Below are 23821 nucleotides of genomic sequence, written 5' to 3'. Positions count from 1 at the left end.
AATAATCTTAAAAAAAAAAAGAAAAAAAATGTAATAATGCATGGCTATGTCGTACCGTCGCGTATCGGTACTTTTGCCTGTACCACCCTACAATCAGAATTCAGCGTTTATTCTGGAAGAAAATCATGTAAAAAAAAAATATGTAAAAAATCTGGAATTAATAAACAAAGATTTAAAAAAATCAACAATTAAACAAGGGATTGAGATGACCAATCCCGCTCACGCTGCGAACTTCGAACGCGGAAGAGTCGAGCCGTGGCCATGATGGGTGATTCCAGGAATCGGTCGCGTATGGCAGGATCTGCCATGCTTTACCGATCCCAGCCGCGCCGATTTCCGTCAACAGGCACAGTAACGGAGATATTTGGAACAGAAGCAGCCGCATATTCGTCTATCTGAAATTAAAGAGATGATTTCATGTAGAAGATACAAATTCGTTCCCTGATATTGAAATGCCGAACACGAGGAAAATGAGACATGCAAATGACAAAGTCGATGATCAATAGGAAGATAACATAAACAATTGTAGATTGCAAGGAAAATTTTGAAAAATGATACGTGTTCTAATAATAGAATATAAATAATAAAAAGGAGAATGTAATTGCCATTCTTCTATGTATTTTAATTTATGAGACGTAACTTCTGAATGACCTGTAATGCCCGTTTCCGCGGCATTATGCGCCGAGTTCCGGACTACGCGTAGACCCGGTAGCGCGATTGTTCACTCGATTACATTTACCATAGCGAAATCGAACTAGAATTCGACTCGACACGCGTACGCGCGCAACCACTGAAAGTTCAACGCACCAGTACCGTCAGACGATTCGAAACTTGTGAATCATCTGCTAACGATACGTATCCACCGTCAAAATTTTTCATTGCAATAATTTTTCATAACGTTGCAACGATCGCTATATTTTCAATATACATGTATGATCGTAATAAAGAGTGTTTACTCTTCTTAGACTGTTATTTGTACAACATTATACGGAAATGTATGTTTTACGTGATATGGCTTCTCTCGACGCGTGGATCCATTGGGAAAACTGCTATATTTATGGTAACTTAATCGTTACAATAACATGAGAACACGTAAAACCGACTCAAAGTTGTAAAAACATGCTTGATACAACTCAAGTGTATTATATACGTTTGAAGCATCACCGCCCATTACTACACCATCAACATCAATCATGTTCTACACCACGGTCATTCTTCTGCAAAAAACGATAATTAAAAGAGAAAGAGAAAGAAGAATTACTGCACAAACTTCGACAACCATGGGACTTCCGTATACATATACAACAATGAGATCACCGTGAAATTGTCTTATCTTGTTCTTTTAATCGCGAAAAATCTGTCCGTAAGTTCGTGGACCGTGTCGAACAGAACGCTATATACGAGGTAGAACGGGTTTTTGTCCGACTGTTGCACGGTTAAGAGCACGACGAGCAACATTGTTCGTGGCGATATAATGAAAGTAAAAAAATGCAACGAGGAAACAAAGGATAGAACGTCTAGACATAGCGGAACAAATCTTCGGCAGGAAGATCTTCTCCGTTAACATCGACTCCGCACAGTTACGCTCGCTCTTTTACAGTTAGCCTCGCGGACCTGTCTTAATTTGTAACTACGTTTCGGGACATCCTCAACACGTTCCCCAACGCGTAGGTTTCATACGACAAATTCAATGTCATAGTGGTTTAAGTCGTAATTCCGAATGTTTGAATTCATTTTTACTCTAAAACATATCTTCCCTTTGGTTTCAGAACCGATTAAGTCGTAACTTTATTCTCTACCATTTCTGTTTCCACGGTTTGAACAGATGTAATCTATTTTTACGGTAATAAACACAGAAGATTATTTGATGAAAACTGGCAATGGCCTAACTTACACCACTATGATTCTCAACCCTGTTTTCCAAATTGTGTTATATAATATTTTATGAAATGTTGGTGCCATACAGGATGAAACGATCTTAGGCGAATCAAACATCTTATTTTCCCTTACGCCATTCAAATTATAAAATATGCAAACTTTTTAACATTTAACTCCGCTGTCTCATTATGTCGATTCCGTCAACTGTACGTATGCTGATGAACAGTAGTTAATTGTCGGTTTCACGATGGGATTTCGAAGAGGAAATTGGATAACGGATAGGTGAGGGGCTCTGAAGTAGGATAAGAACGTAATTGTAACTCGACTTTTGATGATTTATTGCCTAGCTAGCGGGATCGAGAGCGTGACTGGTGATGTAAGATACTGAGGAAAGTTAATTAAACTTAGCTTCATTACGTAGAGTAAATAAGATGTTTGATTGCAGTAGAAATTGTCACATATTTGATAAATGTTAGATTTCTATATATAAGAAAAATGTATAAAAGATATGTAAGAGTATAAGACTATTTCTAAGAAAGGTAAATTATGGGTTTTTCATCAAATGTTTGAATCAACTTTGTTAAAGCATTCCCTAATTTAACCATTTAGATGTTAACTATCGAGAAACCAGTCCAGTGTGTCGTATATCTCATCATTTACATAGGAACAAAATCTCCACGTTCAGGCTGTACAGTTAATTGAAATTAAAGGCAAACACTGTAACTCTGGCACAACTGTCCTTATTTTCGCAACTAATTACCATTTGTCCCATTTCATTAAAACTTTTTAACAGCCGGTAAATAAATTGATGGAATTTCCTCGGTTCAATTTATGAGTGATGAAAATCAAAATTACTTAAAAGTACCATTCCTCGATATCTCCAAAAATATGTCATTTCTAACCGTATAATAATCTATAAGCAGAGAAATGTCAATGAAAATTTAAGACGAAAAAGAGGTAAATTTACCTGAATTCCAGAGCGCGGCCGGCTTTCAAATGTCGCTGACTGTTCAGAGTTACCACGCTTACTACGGTCCGTGAACTACGGCTTGCCGGTTTACCCCGGCTTCGTATCTGCATACCGTGTGCTGTTGTCGCCGCTAAAACACGCTCACCCCTCTACTCGCGGACTTAACTACCGTTCTCAATTGGTCGCTGTTTTTAACTGTAGTTCTTGTTCCGAAAGATAGGTAAATGGCTTCCTCTATGATCTACGAGCCAACACAATCAAAGATGATCGTTTAAAGTAGCTTATAGGAACAGGCAGACTACGGGCACATTTACGCTCCGATCGTGTGTAGAACGCTAAAAGGTAGAATTCTGAAAACTGTAGAACAAACGAGCGATAGTATTGCTAAAAAGACAAGTTAAGAGTACATAAATATGTAGTAAGAGGAAAGAAAAGATCTTCAACTGACAAACAAGTAATTGTGTCTATCATCATTTCGTCAATGCGGTTAAGGATAGTTATATACATTTATACATTACATTCTAAGAGTTACAGTTGCATGAAACAAAGGAGAAAGTGATGGGAGCAACTTACCTGCTCATTTATCCTCTGCACGTTCGGAGATGCGCATTAACATTATCATAATCGCTCAGTTGAATTATGCTTGTATTAGTATGTTTTATCTTCTTCGTTAATACATAAGAAGTACTTCAATATCGAATCCAAATCTGTGAAATCTAAGTTATATATAAATATATATACTTTCAATGTGATTATCAATAGTTTAGTTTATTTAATTCAACATATGTATATTTTCATGAAAACAAAAGTACGTCAAATTTTAACGAGCAATAGCTTTCGTTTTACATCTCTATACGGTAATTTGCAGGATGCAAAAAGAAAAATAGAGAGTCTGATCTGAAAATAGAATGATCTTGAATAAATTGTAAAGGACATAATAGCGCTGTCATGCGCTATGGTGCATAAACTAGGGTAGAATTAAAAGCGTAGTAGAATGTAGATCGTTAACAAATAAAAATTAATCTAGGTGTTATTAAAGAAATTTGTTTCACCTTTTAAACTTTTTGATGATTGGTTTACTTTGAATATTTTGCATATTTTTGCATATCATGAGCATTTTGTACATTTCCATACATTCAAATTTTCTATGAATATAAAATGATCCGCACTCTACTTCATAGTATACTCTATACGTTTAAAATGCTCCATTAGAAGCTTAAATCTATCAAAATACAGCTCCTAAGGAAATGTGAACTTTCACATGAACACATAATATCGATTTTCTGATTGAAACGTATAGACAGATATATACTAGCATAAGCCACCTTCGGCATTTGACTGCATGGTGCAGCACTACTCTCTCTGGGATATCCTAGCCACTTTCGGCATTTGGCCGTATGGTGCAGCACTAGCTCTGTAACATAGAAAACCATAGGCGTCAGTTCTTCTTATTTCCTCTCTCATATATGTTTACTTTAATGTCACTTATTCAGGCGCTTGATATATTGTCGGAATGAAATTTTAGTAATGTGCAAGTAATTGTGAGTAGATTAATAAAGTATAATAAGATATTAGATTCATGTACATAGTTTCAAGTGACATCAATCTTTATGTCTAGTATATACATGTGTATTGATCTATAAGTCAGTGTTAAAATAACAAACAAACCAGCAGAAGAAGGAAAGAAGATTTCCTTCGGTTTTGCAAAATCTATTAAGAAATCTATTAAGAAGAAATGCTATTCCACAAGAAAAAAAGAAAGTTGATTACATTAAATGCCTTAATGAAAAAGGTATTAAAGTAATAGGGTGAGTTCAAAAAGTAAAATTTATAATCAAGAAACATATAACCTCAACCTAACCTATAAAAATCACCAATAGCGGAATATATATATTTGAAAACAATTTTTTATTTCAATGAGGAAGAAAGAAAAGATGAATCTCTAATTATTCCATTACTAGGTTCAAAAACCTGGCATGATAGAATTGTTAATAAAATAGATGCAGACATTTTCCTTCCGAAGGCAGATAAGGAAAAGGTAGGAGACGCTAGTGTTAACGAGGCAAAATCAAAGCTATCTAATGGAAAAACATCGCCAATAATATCAATAAAGAAAGAGCCAGTTGAAGATAGTGAAAATAAAGTTGTTACTTTAGAAGAGCAAGCGGCGGAAGAAATCATTGAGGAACTTAAGTCAAAGAATGAACATGAAACTAAAACAAATGATTTAACTTTACCTTTAGTAGAAGATGAATCATTAAGAGGCAAAGAACAGGTACGTTATCAACATATTGATGTGCAATGCACAGATGTATTACATTTGCATATTATAAATATTGTTTTTTATTCTTCAGTCTACGTTACAAGATTATGAAAAAATTCCTATTGATGCTTTTGGTGTAGCAATGTTACAGGGAATGGGATGGCAACCAGGAAAGGGAATTGGTTGAAATGAAAAGTATGAATTTTATTCTAGATTAAATTAATTATATGTGTTTAATACATCACTTATTGGAAAGTAAACAGAGAACATCATTTTTTATTTCACAATCGTTTATTCTAACTATTACAGATTAGTAGCAGCTGTCATACCAGAATTACGACCAAAAGGTATGGGTCTTGGAGCAGACAAAGTAGCATTGCAGAAGAAAAATACAGATTCCAAAAAAGAAGAGGAAGAAGTTAAAATCGAGAAAGGAACATTTGTGAAAATTATAGCTGGAAAACAAGGTAATAATTATGGTCAAATAGAAGGATTCGATGATGATACAGGAAGGCTCATAATAAACCTAGCTCTTGGTGGAAATATAATATCTGTAAATGAATTTATGGTACAGCCAGTGACTAAATCAGAATATTCTAAGAACTCAAAAGTTCTAAGTTAGTATGAAGTGTTAGTTTTTCATTAAGGGACTTTTAAGAAAATAAATTTGAATTGACATACACATATAAAGACATAATCAGACATGTAGAAAAACTAATTCAAGAGTACCTGTAAGTGTGTTGTTGCATGCAATTTTTTAAAGGTCCCTTCTAATTTTATATAAAATATGATAAATGTAGATCGGTCCGTCGTGTCCAGTAGTTGGGTGACTAGTGGGTTGTGGTGGTTGTTGACTCTTGTGTCATATCTGCTTCTGGACTTGTGTATTTCATCTTTGACTGTAGGTATCTTGAGGTCACGGTGGATTGTTTCGTTGGTAAGATACCAGGGTGCATTTGATAGGGATCTTAGCGTTTTCGATTGGAAGCGTTGGAGTATTTCAATGTTGGAATTACTTGCTGTTCCCCATAGTTGGATTCCGTAGGTCCAGACAGGTTTTATTACGGCCTTGTAGAGGGTTATTTTGTTCTGTATGTTTAGCTTGGAGCGTCGGCCCGTGAGCCAATAGAATTTTCTTAGTTTTTCCTTTAGTTGCTTTGTTTTTTCTGAGATATGTTTTTTCCAAGTTAGCCTCCTGTCCAGGGTCATGCCCAGGTATCTTACGGAGTCCTTGCTTGGGATTATTGTGTTGTTAATGGTGACCTGGGGGCAGGTTTGTTTTCGGAGCGTGAAGGTTACATGAGAGGATTTTTTTCGTTTATTTTGAAGCCTCATTTTTCGAACCACTTTTCCATGGAGTCGAGACTTTGCTGGAGAGTGGATGAGGCAATTGCCAGGTCTGCGTGGGTAGCTAATAGTGCTGTGTCGTCGGCAAATGTTGCTATTGTTACCTCGTTTGATATAGGTAAGTCGGCAGTGTGGATGGAGAACAGTAGGGGTCCGAGGACACTACCTTGGGGTATGCCGGATTCTATTGGGAATGTTGCGGAAGTGGCGCCTAGGCATTTAACTATGAATTGTCTGTTGGTTAGGTAGGATTTTAAGATGGAATAGTATGGGTGGGGTAGGATCTTTTTAAGCTTGTAGAGTAGCCCTCCATGCCATACTTTGTCGAATGCCTGTTGGATGTCTAGGAATACCGCTGAGCAGTATTTTTTCTTTTCAAGGGTTTGGCTGATCATGTGGGTTATGCGGTGGATTTGCTCTACTGTTGAGTGTTGTTTTCGGAAGCCGAATTGATGATCTGGGAGTGTTTTCAATTCTTCTAGGAGTGGAAGGAGACGATTCGTGAGCATCCTCTCGAATAGTTTAGACAGTGTAGGTAAAAGACTGATTGGGCGATAGGAGCTGGTTTCATATATTGGTTTACCGGGTTTAGGGATGAGGGTGATCAGTGAGATTTTCCACGCCTGTGGAAAGTGTTCAAGGCGGAAGATAGCGTTAAAGATTGATGCGATGAGTGCAATTCCTTTTTATGGGAAGTTCCTTGATTGCTTTATTGTCTATTAGGTCGTGACCTGCTGCTTTCTTGGGGTTTAGGCGACTGATTGCTTCTATGATCTCTGAAGAAGTGAAGGGTTCAATAGGAGGGGACATTTGGAAGGGAGTGTGCAGATATTCGGTAACGTCCGCTGCAGCTATGGAGGAATGGGGTTGAAATACTTCAGTCAAGTGTTTGGCAAATAGGTTGGCTTTTTCTATAGGGCTACGCGCCCATCCACCCTGCGGACGGCGGATTGGAGGTATTATTTGTGGGAGGCGCGTGAGTTTCCTGGAGGCCTTCCATAGTGAGTAGTTGGAGTCGGCTGTGGGGGACAAGCTGACGAGATATTTGTGAAAACGGTCATTATTGTAGTTTTTTATAGTTTTGGATAATTTTCTAGTTGCGTTGTTTAGTTTGCGTTTGTCCTCCGGTGTTCTATGGGTCTGCCATATCCTTCTTAGTCTACGTTTTTCTGCTATTTTTTTTAATATGTACTGGGGGTATTCGTGATTGCCGATGGAGGTTTTTGCCGGTGTGGAGAAGCGGATAGCGTTTATTATGCTCGTGTTTAGGTATTCCGTGGCTGCTTCGATTTCTTCATTGGTTTTTAGTGAAGTTGAGGCTGAAGTTGTGTGTGTAAAGACTTCTCTAAAGAGCTGCCAGTTGGTGTGTTGGTTATGTATGGAGCCATTAGGTGTATTCTCGATGATAGTTGAACTGACTGTTACTATCACGGGGGAATGATCAGAGGAGAGATCAGCCGAGGAATTGATTTGGACGTGTCTTGACGAGATATTTTTAGTTATGAGGAAATCAAGGAGATCGGGTATTTTGTTTGTGTCGGTGGGCCAGTGTGTAGGTTCGTATGTGGTAAGGTAGTTGAGGTTGTTGGTTATTACGCTGTTGAGGAGGTTTTTGCCTCTTACTGTAACCAGTCTGCTGCCCCATTGGGTGTGTTTGGCGTTGTAGTCTCCTCCAGCTATGAATCTATTGCCCAGGGTGTCCAGGAAGTCGTCAAAGTCTTCTTTGGCGATGGAGCGTCTGGGAGGGCAGTATACAGCTGAAGTGGTGATTGTACCATGACAGTCTTCTATTGCTACGTTTGTTGCTTGGAGGTAGTCTTTCTGGAATGGTGGAAGTTCGTAGTGCTTAATGTTTGATTCGATTATGATTCCGGTGCCGCCGTGGGCCTTTCCGCTGGGGTGTTGGGTGTGGTAGAAGTTGTAGCCGTGTATTTTGAGGTAGTTTTTATCGGTGAAGTGGGTTTCGGATATGAGCATCACATCGATTTGCTGTTGTTTTAAGAATAGTTCTAGTTCAAATTTGTGCTGAGCTAGACCGTTGGCGTTCCGCAGAGCTATGCGTCTTGGTTTTATTTTGCTTCTGTGCGTATGAATTTGTCCATGAAGAGTGTGAGTAGTGACAGCAAGTTGTTAATTTGCTCAGTTTGCTTCTCGATAAGTTTTTCGAGTCTGGTGAAGTTGTTTGTGTTTTGTGGGGTGAGAATTCTATTTTCTGTGTGTACACTGTGGGTTTTCGAGTTGTTTACGTTTCCTTGTGTTGCCTGCGCGTGGGATACTGATGGTGAGGTGAGCTTTGGGGTCTAGGTTCTTGTATGGTTATGTCCTTGGGTCTCAGTTTTGGATACTTAATATTATGTAGTGTTTTATATGCTGAGCATCCTTTGTAGTTCGCAGGATGCTCTCCTTGACAGTGGATGCACTTAGCGGGGGTTTCGGGGGATTTAGTGTATTGGTCAGTGGGGTGATTACTTGCACATTTTACGCACCGGAAGTTATGGTTGCAGTATTTCTGCGTGTGGCCGTACCTTTGGCACCTTTTACATTGTACTATTTCTTTCTTTACAAGAGGTGGTTCGAACTTAACTATGGAGTTCATCAGCCGGTTGACGTTGTAAATTTCTTTGTTGTTCCCTTTTTGTTTTAAATCTATGAAGAATAGTGATAGTGGGTATCTTGAGATTCTATGTTTAATGTTGCTTATGTTTGTTACCTCATGGCCAAGATTTTGAAGTTTGTACTTTAGTTCATCTAGGTCGACTGAGTGGTGGATGTTGCGTAGCACCACACGAAAAGGTCTTTCTTCTTTGAGCTGATATGTGTGGAATTTAGCGTTTAACGTTTTTAGCAACTTAGTTAACTTTCTACAGGCGTCTGGGTGGGTCAGCAGAATTTTCACGTGGTTGTTGTTAATTTTTAACTTGTAGTCCTCTTTGCTGATATCTTTTTCAATGGTCCTTATCATTGACTGTATGTCGATTACGTCGTCAATGAATATTGGTGGAGGAGGGGGAATTCTTTGAGTATGGAGATTATTTACCTTCTCGGTTGTATTCATGGAGTTTTCCGTAGACTCCAGTATTGAGAATCTATTGAAGGTGGTCACCTGGCTGGCTGGTGGTTTAGTTTGACTCTTATTCACATTTGTCTTGCTTGGTTCCAGCTTGCGTTTTTTCGAGTGATGGTCGTTTACCAGGATAGATGTGTTGCCCCCTTGCCACGGGGGAGGAAAAACGGCGGTGTTATAATTTAGCTCCGGAGAGCCTGTTTGGAATGATAGAGCCATCATCGAGCTAGTTAATTCAGTGTGAAAGAACTAGTCGAGAGGCTGTTAACCCTTAGCTAGGTTTGTTGGATTTGCTTTCGACAGATGAGCGTCACGTGGAGTTTTGTGAATTTCACAGGGCACTGGACACACGTCTCGGCACTCAGCAGCAACTGGATGGTCACGTGCTGTTTTGTGGACTTCGCAGGGCACTGGACACACGTTTGCACGCCTCGGCACTCACCAGCAAACTGTTCATGGTAACGCTGTCGAGGAAAACTATGATGGGTGTGCCTAAGGGCCCGAAATCATCGGATTCGTGGAAAAAAGCCTTCGTTCGGAAAGTGAGGGAAATTGGCGTTACTGTTAATTGGTCAATTTCCATGTTGGTGGTTAGGGAAGGGTGCTAGCCGCCCTAGAACTATCGAAACTCGGCCACGAAGTCATCAATGTCAGCAACATAAGGCATAGAGTCTCGAAAAAACCGTTATCCCTATTTTTTATCGATTTAAAACAGAAACCCAACAATAAGGAAATCTACAACATCAGTCGCCTAATGAACGCTATAGTAAAATTCGAACCACCGCAAATCAAAAAGGAGATAGTGCAATGCAAGAGGTGCCAAAGATACGGGCACACGCAGAAATACTGCAACCATATCTTCCGCTGCGTCAAATGTGCAGGTACACACCCCACCGACCAGTGCAGTAAATCACCAGAAATCCCAGCGAAGTGCATCCACTGTCAAGGTGACCATCCTGCCAACTACAAAGGCTGCTCAGCCTACAAAACACTGTACTCAAACAAGTACCCCAAACTTAGAACAAAAGAGGTAACCTACCAAATACCCAGCTCACCGAAATTCATCTTTACCCCAATCTCCCCAACCAATCAAACACCCAGCCCTACCAAATTCACCACTCCCTCAACCTCCTATGCCCAAGCGGTACAAGGCACTCAAAATATACCAAATAGCCACAGGGATCCTCCTCAAAATAGTGCCCCCAAATCACCTGATACAGACAACGTCTCTAGGCTTGAAAAGCTAATAGAGAAACAATCAGAGCAAATTAACAACTTGCTGTCACTACTCACACTCTTCATGGACAAATTCATACGCACAGAAGCAAAATAAAACCAAGACGCATAGCTTTGCGGAACGCCAACGGTCTAGCTCAGCACAAATTTGAACTAGAACTATTCTTAAAACAACAGCAAATCGATGTGATGCTCATATCCGAAACCCACTTCACCGATAAAAACTACCTCAAAATACACGGCTACAACTTCTACCACACCCAACACCCCAGCGGAAAGGCCCACGGCGGCACCGGAATCATAATCGAATCAAACATTAAGCACTACGAACTTCCACCATTCCAGAAAGACTACCTCCAAGCAACAAACGTAGCAATAGAAGACTGTCATGGTACAATCACCACTTCAGCTGTATACTGCCCTCCCAGACGCTCCATCGCCAAAGAAGACTTTGACGACTTCCTGGACACCCTGGGCAATAGATTCATAGCTGGAGGAGACTACAACGCCAAACACACCCAATGGGGCAGCAGACTGGTTACAGTAAGAGGCAAAAACCTCCTCAACAGCGTAATAACCAACAACCTCAACTACCTTACCACATACGAACCTACACACTGGCCCACCGACACAAACAAAATACCCGATCTCCTTGATTTCCTCATAACTAAAAATATCTCGTCAAGACACGTCCAAATCAATTCCTCGGCTGATCTCTCCTCTGATCATTCCCCCGTGATAGTAACAGTCAGTTCAACTATCATCGAGAATACACCTAATGGCTCCATACATAACCAACACACCAACTGGCAGCTCTTTAGAGAAGTCTTTACACACACAACTTCAGCCTCAACTTCACTAAAAACCAATGAAGAAATCGAAGCAGCCACGGAATACCTAAACACGAGCATAATAAACGCTATCCGCTTCTCCACACCGGCAAAAACCTCCATCGGCAATCACGAATACCCCCAGTACATATTAAAAAAAATAGCAGAAAAACGTAGACTAAGAAGGATATGGCAGACCCATAGAACACCGGAGGACAAACGCAAACTAAACAACGCAACTAGAAAATTATCCAAAACTATAAAAAACTACAATAATGACCGTTTTCACAAATATCTCGTCAGCTTGTCCCCCACAGCCGACTCCAACTACTCACTATGGAAGGCCTCCAGGAAACTCACGCGCCTCCCACAAATAATACCTCCAATCCGCCGTCCGCAGGGTGGATGGGCGCGTAGCCCTATAGAAAAAGCCAACCTATTTGCCAAACACTTGACTGAAGTATTCCAACCCCATTCCTCCATAGCTGCAGCGGACGTTACCGAATATCTGCACACTCCCTTCCAAATGTCCCCTCCTATTGAACCCTTCACTTCTTCAGAGATCATAGAAGCAATCAGTCGCCTAAACCCCAAGAAAGCAGCAGGTCACGACCTAATAGACAATAAAGCAATCAAGGAACTTCCCATAAAAGGGATTGCACTCATCGCATCAATCTTTAACGCTATCTTCCGCCTTGAATACTTTCCTCAGGCGTGGAAAATCTCACTGATCACCCTCATCCCTAAACCCGGTAAACCAATATATGAAACCAGCTCCTATCGCCCAATCAGTCTTTTACCTACACTGTCTAAACTATTCGAGAGGATGCTCACGAATCGTCTCCTTCCACTCCTAGAAGAATTGAAAACACTCCCAGATCACCAATTCGGCTTCCGAAAACAACACTCAACAGTAGAGCAAATCCACCGCATAACCCACATGATCAGCCAAACCCTTGAAAAGAAAAAATACTGCTCAGCGGTATTCCTAGACATCCAACAGGCATTCGACAAAGTATGGCATGAAGGGCTACTCTACAAGCTTAAAAAGATCCTACCCCACCCATACTACACCATCTTAAAATCCTACCTAACCAACAGACAATTCATAGTTAAATGCCTAGGCGCCACTTCCGCAACATTCCCAATAGAATCCGACATACCCCAAGGTAGTGTCCTCGGACCCCTACTGTTCTCCATCTACACTGCCGACTTACCTATATCAAACGAGGTAACAATAGCAACATTTGCCGACGACACAGCACTATTAGCTACCCACGCAGACCCGGCAATTGCCTCATCCACTCTCCAGCGAAGTCTCGACTCCATGGAAAAGTGGTTCGAAAAATGAGGCTTCAAAATAAACGAAAAAAATCCTCTCATGTAACCTTCACGCTCCGAAAACAAACCTGCCCCCAGGTCACCATTAACAACACAATAATCCCAAGCAAGGACTCCGTAAGATACCTGGGCATGACCCTGGACAGGAGACTAACTTGGAAAAAACATATCTCAGAAAAAACAAAGCAACTAAAGGAAAAACTAAGAAAATTCTATTGGCTCACGGGCCGACGCTCCAAGCTAAACATACAGAACAAAATAGCCCTCTAGAAGGCCGTAATAAAACCTGTCTGGACCTACGGAATCCAACTATGGGGAACAGCAAGTAATTCCAACATTGAAATACTCCAACGCTTCCAATCGAAAACGCTAAGATCCCTATCAAATGCACCCTGGTATCTTACCAACGAAACAATCCACCGTGACCTCAAGATACCTACAGTCAAAGATGAAATACACAAGTCCAGAAGCAGATATAACACAAGAGTCAACAACCACCACAACCCACTAGTCACCCAACTACTGGACACGACGGACCAGATCCGCAGACTAAAAAGAAAATAGCCTCTAGATTAAATCCTTAGTTTCTACTAGAACCAACAATATAAAACTATTATGATCCATGTCATTGTATCACGCCAAATTAAATTAATTACTGAAAATTCTCAACGAGAATTGATCGTAAATATTCTAATAAAAAAAAAATCTCTAAAAAATTCGATGAAAATTCTCATGAAACATCAATTGAAACAATTAAACGCAACAGAGAATGGGTATAATCATATAATTCCTCCCCATTTCAAAATTCATTAATATACATCGATTTTTGTTTTCATATTTGTTTTATATGTGAAGAATACGTATTTATTGGCATAAAAATATTTTCTGTTTCAATTCCTGGTCATTTTAGATCGAAACTTCCAAATATCGTTGATTAAAAATTTTTTAATTTTTGAAATGAAAGGCACTAATTATAGGACAAAAAGTTGTTTCAATTATTTGAACATTCTGCTTCATTCCTACAATAACATATTTTATTTTAAATTAAAACAAGAATCAATACTATTGTGTATAAGTTTAATGGAGTGACACAGGTGATTTGTAGCTAACACTGTAGCTAACATAGTTTCTGCAATATACCCTTTAATCGAGTAGAAATAAGGGGATTTTAGAAATTTCTATTAACCGACAGTATTGTCAACAAGTTTTAACAATGACTGAAGGTTGCAAAATTAAATATAAAATGATTTATTAATAGCATATGCAGTGTTAAATTTGTAAATAAGCAGTTTATCTTTTAAGAATAACAAAGACACCAGAAAATAAAGATAATATTCTAATTATATTGCAAACTAACGAATAATGTAAAGAATTTATTTTTGTTATCTATATCACAGATTTTAGGTAAAATATTAATTTACTTATTACTAGGAGATTGAATTTGAAATATAATTATAATTTATAAGGGACACCTTTAAACTAGCAGATATTTGGTAGCAGTTCTCTAGCCTTTGTACAATATAACACAGTTCGGTTTAATTGAATTTAATCCCTTTGACCAGCCAGTTTCCAATTTCATTTATGGCATAATCTCCTGACAATTTCATACCCTTCAAAAGAAACACGATTTTCTATTATTGTTTTACAATCGCGGAATATGATCAGTGTTTCAATTAAGCTCCACTGTTTTAATTTCCCGTCTACGCACGATGTGGGTACACCGTTTTTTTTGTTTTTAGATACAAGTGACGAGAAATTATGAAATGATATTTTAAATTTAAACTGATTTCATTCATTGATTTATTGTAGCGACAATGGTAACTTGTTTAAATAAAGATTTTATAAATAAAATATTTAAGGTCTAAAATAATAAATAAACACATGTGAAAACATTAAAGCTGTTATCCTTATTCATGGTCTTGTTGGAACGTGTTTAACGAGCGTAACGTAGGCGTGAAAACGAAAACGTTGAGACTCTTGTGGCGTAAAAAGACTGAATTCCTCATAAAAATACAAGAAACGAGAGAAAACGTGCACATAGTTTATTCTCGACCTGGGATACATAAAACCAAAAAAAAAAAAAAAAAGAAAAAGAAAAAGGAACAAAAATTTTTATTGGTTATTTACCGAAACTCATTGTATCATTTTTATTACTCTATATAAAACGTAGAATCATATACTGACGAATGCTATTTCGAATTTCTAACTTCAGAACGATAATTACATATTTGAAATTACCAATAAGTGGTAGTAGCATTAAAAATATGGAATATTCAACGAGATGAAATATAGGTAAGGTATTTAAAAGAAAAAAGATTGAAACGTTCGATGTAAAACGATGAAATTAAATGATTGGATTTGAAAACTTGATTCGGTTTAATAATTCGATGAAAAAAGTATTCATCCTATGAAAAAAGAATTCATGTTCCTGTCGATATATCAACGACGTGCGCCGTTACTTCCGACTGCTCTGCAATTCAAATGCAATACTCGAATATACATGGCGAAAGAAATGGAAATTGAGCAATTTAAGGGAACGAATTACTCTCGCGTCCACGTAACTTCAAAATGTTTCACGTGTCCGTGTTTGCGAAACGAAATTCGTCGTTGTCCAACTAACACGCTTGCAGATGCTACGTTCACTTTGTTGCATATAGGGCTTAAATATATGAACAAATAGAACGGCGCAACTGTCACTAGCGTAATTTTTAAAGTGAATTAATGCATAATCTCGTCATCTACGTTTGACCATGATTATGGCAGTTATCATTGTTATATACGAATCTTCGTGCAATATATGTGAAAATTCGTGGTTGTCCAACTAACACGCTTGCTGATGCTACGTTCACTTTGTTGCATATAGGGCTTAAATATATGAACAAATAGAACGGCGCAACTGTCACTAGCGTAATTTTTAAAGTGAATTAATGCATAATCTCGTCATCTACGTTTGACCATGATTATGGCAGTGATCATTGTTATATACGAATCTTCGTGCAATATATGTGAAAATTCGTGGTTGTCCAATTAACACGCTTGCTGATGCTACGTTCACTTTGTTGCATATAGGGCTTAAATATATGAACAAATAGTACTGCGCAAGTGTCACTAGCGTAATCTTAACGTGTTAAAGTGAATCAATACATAACTTCGTCATCTACGCTTGACCATGACTACGGCAGTGGTCATTGATATATGTGAAGCTTCGTGGAGTAGATGTGAAAATTCGTCGTTGTCCGGTTAACACGCTTGCAGATGCTCCGTTCACTTTGTTCCATATAGGGCTCAAATATGTGAACAAATAGAATGGAGCAACTGTCATTAGCGTAATTTTAACGCGTTAAAATAAATTAATGTATAATTTCGTCATTTACGTTTGATCTACGTTTTTTCATCTACGTCATCTACGGCACCTACGCGAATCTTATTGATTACGTCTTTGGCAGTGTTCGTTGCTATAAATGAAACTTAATAGTTGTTGAAACCGCTCGAAAGTCGTGTTCCTAAATCATTCCCTCGTCTCGTATCGTGTTCATCAAATGGAAAAGGAGATTGTGTTTTAATGAAATCGCTTGTTACTATCAATCTTGCTGTGTCACTCGCATAGGAGAAGAAAGTGAGGAAGGAGAAAAAAATTAAGGTAAGGTCATCAATGAGCAAAATGTTTAATGTACATTAAAATTGAGTCCGCTGCAACCCTCGTGACTTTTAAAATTCCATACGTATATTGTTATACGTAACATTGCCATATTAAATATATTCGATCAAATATTCAATCTCGTTCCCTGAAAGCTGTTCCTGGATATCTGGTTGGATACTTTACGCACGGAAATACAGAGTGTGAACAGTAACAAACCCTCTATGTAGAGTTTTTGCTTTGCTCTTTTGAACAGGTAGATGACATTTTGCTTCGAAAAACGGATATATGTTCCACGGATATGCACATACAGAGTATGTGTATCGATATACACATTGATATACACCTTTGTACAAAGTGTCAAAAAAGTATTTATCGCGGTTTTTTTTTCAAGCCATTCTACACCTTCGATTTGATGAAAATTGGTTAAATAAGTGTAGCGCAAAATTGATCTTGACCAGAATTTTCAGTGTCAAATTGTTTTTCTATTGCATCATATAGTGCTCATTAGAAAGGAAAGTTCCGTTCTTTTAGAAAAAATGTTTGCAATTTCATTAATACTTAGACTGATTTTATTCATATTTTAAGGTCAAATATGGAATACAATAACATCAATACTAATATCTACTTTTTTGTGCGAATTACTTTATATTTCAATCTTCCTTGATATGCAGTGACAAGCAAAAGTGTAAACACAGCCCGTTGATTTTATGTAGAAAGCGAATGTCGAAGGTATAATGAGAAAAGAGCATTATTTGACCATTCCACAAAATAATTTACCTAAATAGTAGTTAATTCTATTGGATATAATAAACGTGAAGTAGTACTAGTGGACGAAATACTATGTTGAAACCTTGATTCGACGAGTATAATTAATGTGTAAAACTGTAAACGTGGTTTGAGATGTCCATTTTTGTAAAATGTTTTGTACATTATTAATGTTAATGAAAATTAACTATTACATTTCGTTAATAATAACTTGTAGTTACTGTTACCTAATCTTTACCGATCACTTGAAAAATTAGTTTTTTATATTTATGTGTTTACTTTTTTCGCTCGTCGCAGTACATGTTTAAGTCAGATATGAAATATCTGGCGTATTCCAGCGGCTTTAATTAAATCTAAGATGTTGATATCCTTAATATTGAGAATGTTGTTAGTAAAGTAACTATTTCTATCCAAAAACAAGATATCTTTGAGACAACGTGAATTTTCGTTCCAATTTTCTTAACTTACAAGTATAAAATTTTCATCGCATGATACAATCTATCCTACAAAGTTCTTGCACACGACGAAGCTGAGAACATAGATCTTCTTCAAATATTATTTTTCTCACTGCTTCGTGTGGAATTTCTACTCGACGAGATGTTATTAAGCGCTTAAAAGCTTATTATTAAACGATAACATACTTTTTCCTACATGAATGAACATGAAAGACGTCGAGTGAGGAATTAGAACAATTGTGGATGGTTGGAAACTATTATGCTGCGATCTACCATTCGTTATTGCCTATACATACCACGGAACAAAGGATAATTATCACCGAATTCATCCAGAGCACATTTTCTAAGTTTTACTGTATATGATTACGCCCATTATATTATATTATGTTATTACGATGTTATCTAATTAATTGTTGTCTATTTGTTTTGATACTTATATTAACCATTATTTATAACATAATATACTAAATACAATTAGTATACACAATTAGTATAGGGATTAGTATAAGAAATTTTAAACAGCTTTTTTCAAAAGAACGAATCATTTACGATCCAGGGGTTTTCTGAAACTTTCGTTTCTCGTGATGAGTACTTTATGATGCAATAAAAAATTTTATCTGAAAATTATACTCAAGATCAATTTCATGATCCATTTTCTCTAACAGATCTCCATCTTCCACAGCTATAACAAATAATTTTTTGACACTCTATACATTTAACATCGATTATAATTCTGATAATTGAAACACCGAACATCAATGTGTTTATTCACTACGCCAACACAGATAACAATTAACATTGATATATAATATATATTTGACGATATATATCTGAAAGAATAGAAATTTCATTTAATCGACTATATGACCATACTCGGTTAAGTACCAACAACGACTATCTATCAACCTTATCTTACTTCCTCGAAGATATAGAAAGACTTTAAAAATTTCAGCCATGTGATTTGGTGCTTTAAAATTTAGAAGTAATATAACGATAAAAAACATAGGGTAATCTGAAAGAATTTTTCGCAGAATTTCCTTCCCCTTTGAATTGGCTTTTATACAGAACGACTTTAACCTTTTCAAGGAAATACCTATAGATTGTGACGATCTATGATTTTAAATAGAGAGGTATATCTGAAAAGAGGTGGATGTAAAACGTAGCGTATAAAACGTAGATCAAATCTTTATTCAAGGTGTGGCGGCACTCGACAAGCCGAAAAATCAGCAGTACCCCGGCAGCGACATCTACAGCCCCCAGTGACACTTACAGCGGAACAGGCCTACTATCTACCACAACTATAACTCACAACACGGCCACCTCAAAGGATTTTTCTCTTCGCAGAGAATCAGGTTTTCAAGAACGATCGAATATGTATGCACTTGATTTACACGTGAAGTTGTCATTAAAAATATTGTTGCGTTTAAAAAGATAAATATTGATTTAAATTTAATGAAATTGTTAGTCCAATTGTTTTAAGCTTAAAGATACGTAGGTGTCACATTTATATATTGAAAACCTGGGAGCGGCATTAATTAACAAACCTAGTCACGCGCACACGTACTTCAAAACCATGCTTGAAAATCGATATTCCCTGAAACAATGCATCGTTCTCCGCTACCAATTTATTTTCGCACGAAGAATCAGTCCATTCATCGTTGCCGTCACCATCGCTACTGTAATCTATATTACTCGAATAAATTCTATATCTTGATTGGAAAATCGCATATTTTAACGAACTTTCTGTGTTTTTTTTTTTATGATTTTAATTGGCAATTTCCGAAATTGAACTATAGCTTGAGAATAAACCGATAATATTTGAGGGTATATATACATACATCATGTTTTTGATGGGTTTTGTAGTAAAATAATTGTAGAAAAAGCAAACTTTTTAAGAAAAAATTACCATATTCGAGTAATAAATTATAGAAAATTACCAATGTAATTTAAAACTTAAAAAGAAGAATCTATTACACGTAATAAAGAGAAGGACTTGTTCACGAACGGTAATTCAACAAATACAGTCGTTGCAGAAACATAGTTTTACAAGGGAGAAGAATCTCTCTAGGAACTCGACGTTGTCACGTCAAGCGAAAATTCAATAAAGTGATTACTAACCGTATTACCAGCGACAATCGTGTAACGGCGATTCGTAAATAAGTTAGTCGTCTATTTGGAGAAACGTCGCTGGCAATATCGTCACATTTTAATTACGTCAGCGCTATCAATTGGTCTTGGAAGAAAGTTTTCCATTATGTACTTTTGCCCACGGCGTCGTTCCAACAAATGAGTCCGAGTTTTGAATCGCTTTCTCTTATATCACGAATTTGTAACGGTGCTTCTTCAAACTTTAAACGATTGTAATGAATGCCTTTGCGTACAAAGACTGATACCTGGTTTGACTAGAAGCTTCAGCTAATTAGTGCCCCAGTTAATTTGGATGTTCACTACCACGCCACTTATGAAGTGGCTTCGTGTCCGAGCGGATTTCCTCCACGTAAAAAAAAAAGAAAAAGAAAAAGGAAAAAAAGAAAAAGAGATAGGAAAAAAGAAAAAGAAAAAGAAAAAAAAGAAAAAGAGAAAGGATAAAAAAAGAAAAAGAAAAAAAATAATTAATTTGGATGTTCACTACCACGCCACTAATGAAGTGTCTTCGTGTCCGAGCGAATTTTCCCCACGCAAAAAAAAAAGAAAAAGAAAAAGGAAAAAAAAAGAAAAAGAGAAAGGAAAAAAAAGAAAAAGAAAAAGGGAAAAAAAAGAAATGAGGGTAATGATGCAAATATTTTTTGTAGCCATTATATAGAATTTCGATGGTATAATTAATCAGTATCAACTTACCAGCCCCTGACGGGACGATAGTGACGAAAATAGTTTGCAAACAGATGAGGATTGCAAGTATTTTCGAGTCCTTCATGGTTGTAAAAAATCAGGTAATGTTGTCGCTGTAGAATATGGGAAAATCAGCCGTTTCAATATCAGTTGTGCGGGCACTGGAGTGCGTAGACCAGAAATATGTGCGACAAAAATCAGAATACATTTGTTTTCACATGATTGGATCAATTTTGTGTAGGACTAAGCTGACTGAACCTAACACGGGATAATTGTCCAACTTACGACCTTAACAAGCCCGCTTGATTCCCTATAAGCGCTTGAAATTGATGCTTGTATTCTTTCGAGATTATCAAGCTTTGCCCCCCCCCCTTAGATCGTGTTTTCTCAAACAGAAAATATTGGAAGCGTACTCGTTGGCAAAACAGTTCACGGATAGTTCGTCCTCTGCTTGGTATTTGTTTCAATACCGTTAACAAATAAATTCATGAAACATAGTGGTATCGCATAAATTGAAAATAAAAGCTTTGCGTATACTTGGGAGTTGAACTTTGGCTATTATACGTATGTTATATATATATATAATACACAATTATATGTACATATATAGAAGATTGCTTAGAATTTGGAGCTTAATAACATATCTCAAAATCATTGACATTAAAGAAGGTGAACCTTACTTACCAAATTTCCTACCGCCAAATGATACATAAAAATTGAAAAAAATAATATACATAGTTTCTTCCGCATTATAATTTGAATCACTCGATTTATTCGACTAAAGATAATCAAGCAATAACCTTACTTTACACGTATTCTCATCACGTGAAATAGGTCACATCAGGGATTTTCAAAAGTCGATGGAATATTAATAGCGATTAATTATTTATGCATGTATTCTGCACGGTTAAAGCAATCACCTAGTGAATTATCGAGTTCCAGGAATATCAATTAGTCTTGGAAAAAAGTTTTCCCTTATGTACTTTTGCCCACGGCGTCGTTCCAACAAATGAATCCGAGTTCTGAATCGCTTTCTCTCATATCACGAATTTGTAACGGTGTTTCTTCAAACTTTAAACGATTGTAATGAATGCCTTTGCGTACAAAGACTGATACCTGGTTTGACTAGAAGCTTCAGCTAATTAGTGCCCCAGTTAATTTGGATGTTCACTACCACGCCACTTATGAAGTGGCTTCGTGTCCGAGCGGATTTCCCCCACGTAAAAAAAAAAGAAAAAGAAAAAAGAAAAAAAAGAAAAAGAGATAGGAAAAAAAGAAAAAGAAAAAGGAAAAAAAATAGAAAAAGAGAAAGGAAAAAAAAGAAAAAGAAAAAAAACAGTTAATTTGGATGCTCACTACCACGCCACTTAAGAAGTGGCTTCGTGTCCGAGCGGATTTCCCCCACGTAAAAAAAACAAGAAAAAGAAAAGGAAAAAAAGAAAAAGAGAAAGGAAAAAAAAGAAAAAGAAAAAGGAAAAAAAATAGAAAAAGAGAAAGGAAAAAAGAGAAAAAGAAAAAAAACAGTTAATTTGGATGTTCACTACCACGCCACTTAAGAAGTGGCTTCGTGTCCGAGCGAATTCTCCCCACGTAAAAAAGAAAAAAGAAAAAGAAAAAGAAAAAAAAGAAAAAGAGAAAGGATAACAAAAGAAAAAGAAAAAAAATAATTAATTTGGATGTTCACTACCACGCCACTAATGAAGTGTCTTCGTGTCCGAGCGAATTTTCCCCACGTAAAAAAAAAAGAAAAAGAAAAAGGAAAAAAAAAGAAAAAGAGAAAGGAAAAAAAAGAAAAAGAAAAAGGAAAAAAAATAGAAAAAGAGAAAGGAAAAAAAAGAAAAAGAAAAAAAACAGTTAATTTGGATGTTCACTACCACGCCACTTAAGAAGTGGCTTCGTGTCCGAGCGAATTTTCCCCACGTAAAAAAGAAAAAAGAAAAAGAAAAAGAAAAAAAAGAAGAAGAGAAAGGAAAAAAAAGAAAAAGAAAAAGGGAAAAAAAAGAAATGAGGGTAATGATGCAAATATTTTTTGTAGCCATTATATAGAATTTCGATGGTATAATTAATCAGTATCAACTTACCAGCCCCTGACGGGACGATAGTGACGAAAATAGTTTGCACACAGATGAGGATTGCAAGTATTTTCGAGTCCTTCATGGTTGTAAAAAATCAGGTAATGTTGTCGCTGTAGAATATGGGAAAATCAGGCGTTTCAATATCAGTTGTGCGGGCACTGGAGTGCGTAGACCAGAAATATCTGCGACAAAAATCAGAATACATTTGTTTTCACATGATTGGATCAATTTTGTGTAGGACTAAGCTGACTGAACCTAACACGGGATAATTTTTTTTTTTTTTTTTGCGTGGGGAGGGGAAAATGCTATTACGCATGCCCAGTGACCCGCATCACTGGGTTATGTGGGAGTCGGTCGGATGTCGTTGCCATACCCAGTAAAAACCCCTCCTCCTTCTTCCTCCGCTTGGGGGGCAGACAACCCCGGTAAAACCTGTCGGCAGTCATCAGGGTTGTCCTTTCGTGCCCCGTAGTATCTGCTTCTTCGGGCAGTTACTGCTCATGTCGTCCTCTCAGCCAGTTCAGAATACTGGGCTGGTCTCCTTCTGCGGTTTTTCGTTGTTTCATGTTCTTGCCCTCATTGCCCCGCGTAGTTGTTGTTTCGCTCGTTCTCCTCCTTGCTTCCTCCCAGGCCCTCGCTGTCACCCTCCTGTGACACATGACGGTCTTGCAGAATTGCCTGAATTTATTCGAGCTCTCGTCCTTGGCGGTCGCCGTGGCGATCAGATTGCCCACGTCTATCTTCCCGCCCAGAGCGTTCTCCAGCTCGATCCTTCTGTCCGTCCACTTCGGGCACGCGAAGAGGGCGTGCTCCGCATCGTCGTTCGGGTCTCCACAGTCGAGACAGTTGCTGTCGCTGTCCCTGCCAATCCTTTTCCTATAGACACCGAAGCTCCCATGCCCGGTTAGCAGCTGCATGGTGTGGTGATCGATGTCCATCTTCTTTTTGGTAAATAGCAGCGCACTCGGTATTAGCTTCTTTGTGATATTTTCTTTTTTGTAGTTGTTCCACTCCTTCTGCCAGTCCTCTTGGGCCTTCTTGCGAATCGCCTCCAGTTCCTCCTTCAGCTTGCAGTCGTCATCCGTGCCACTCCTGGACCCATGGATCTTGTTCCTCTCGTAGGTCTCT

At 37.7% G+C, this 23821-nt stretch overlaps 3 long non-coding RNA genes across 5 annotated transcripts; 1 reads left to right on the top strand and 2 right to left on the bottom strand.

The window, feature by feature from the left end:
• Positions 1–213: 213 nt before the first annotated feature.
• Positions 214–3543, bottom strand: LOC126927490 (uncharacterized). 3 transcript variants are annotated; one of them, XR_007715526.1, is made up of 4 exons: positions 3422–3543; positions 2846–3205; positions 2639–2791; positions 214–395 (listed from the first exon to the last, which is right to left on the bottom strand). It is a non-coding gene; the product is annotated as an uncharacterized LOC126927490 (long non-coding RNA). The 3 variants fall into 3 exon arrangements; XR_007715525.1 differs by lacking the exon at positions 2639–2791; XR_007715524.1 differs by lacking the exon at positions 214–395 and having other exon boundaries at positions 1110–2791.
• A 52-nt stretch (positions 3544–3595) lies between these two features.
• Positions 3596–4173, bottom strand: LOC126927497 (uncharacterized). The gene is made up of 2 exons (XR_007715539.1): positions 3901–4173; positions 3596–3745 (listed from the first exon to the last, which is right to left on the bottom strand). It is a non-coding gene; the product is annotated as an uncharacterized LOC126927497 (long non-coding RNA).
• Positions 4174–4215: 42 nt separating this feature from the next.
• Positions 4216–5846, top strand: LOC126927508 (uncharacterized). Its single transcript, XR_007715550.1, has 4 exons — positions 4216–4389; positions 4467–4669; positions 4778–5306; positions 5421–5846. It is a non-coding gene; the product is annotated as an uncharacterized LOC126927508 (long non-coding RNA).
• The last annotated feature ends 17975 nt before the right edge of the window (positions 5847–23821 follow it).

Source organism: Bombus affinis, unplaced genomic scaffold (genome assembly GCF_024516045.1).
Source record: "Bombus affinis isolate iyBomAffi1 unplaced genomic scaffold, iyBomAffi1.2 ctg00000123.1, whole genome shotgun sequence".
In the NCBI taxonomy this organism is placed as follows: domain Eukaryota; kingdom Metazoa; phylum Arthropoda; class Insecta; order Hymenoptera; family Apidae; genus Bombus; species Bombus affinis.
This window is presented reverse-complemented; position numbering and strand designations above follow the sequence as displayed.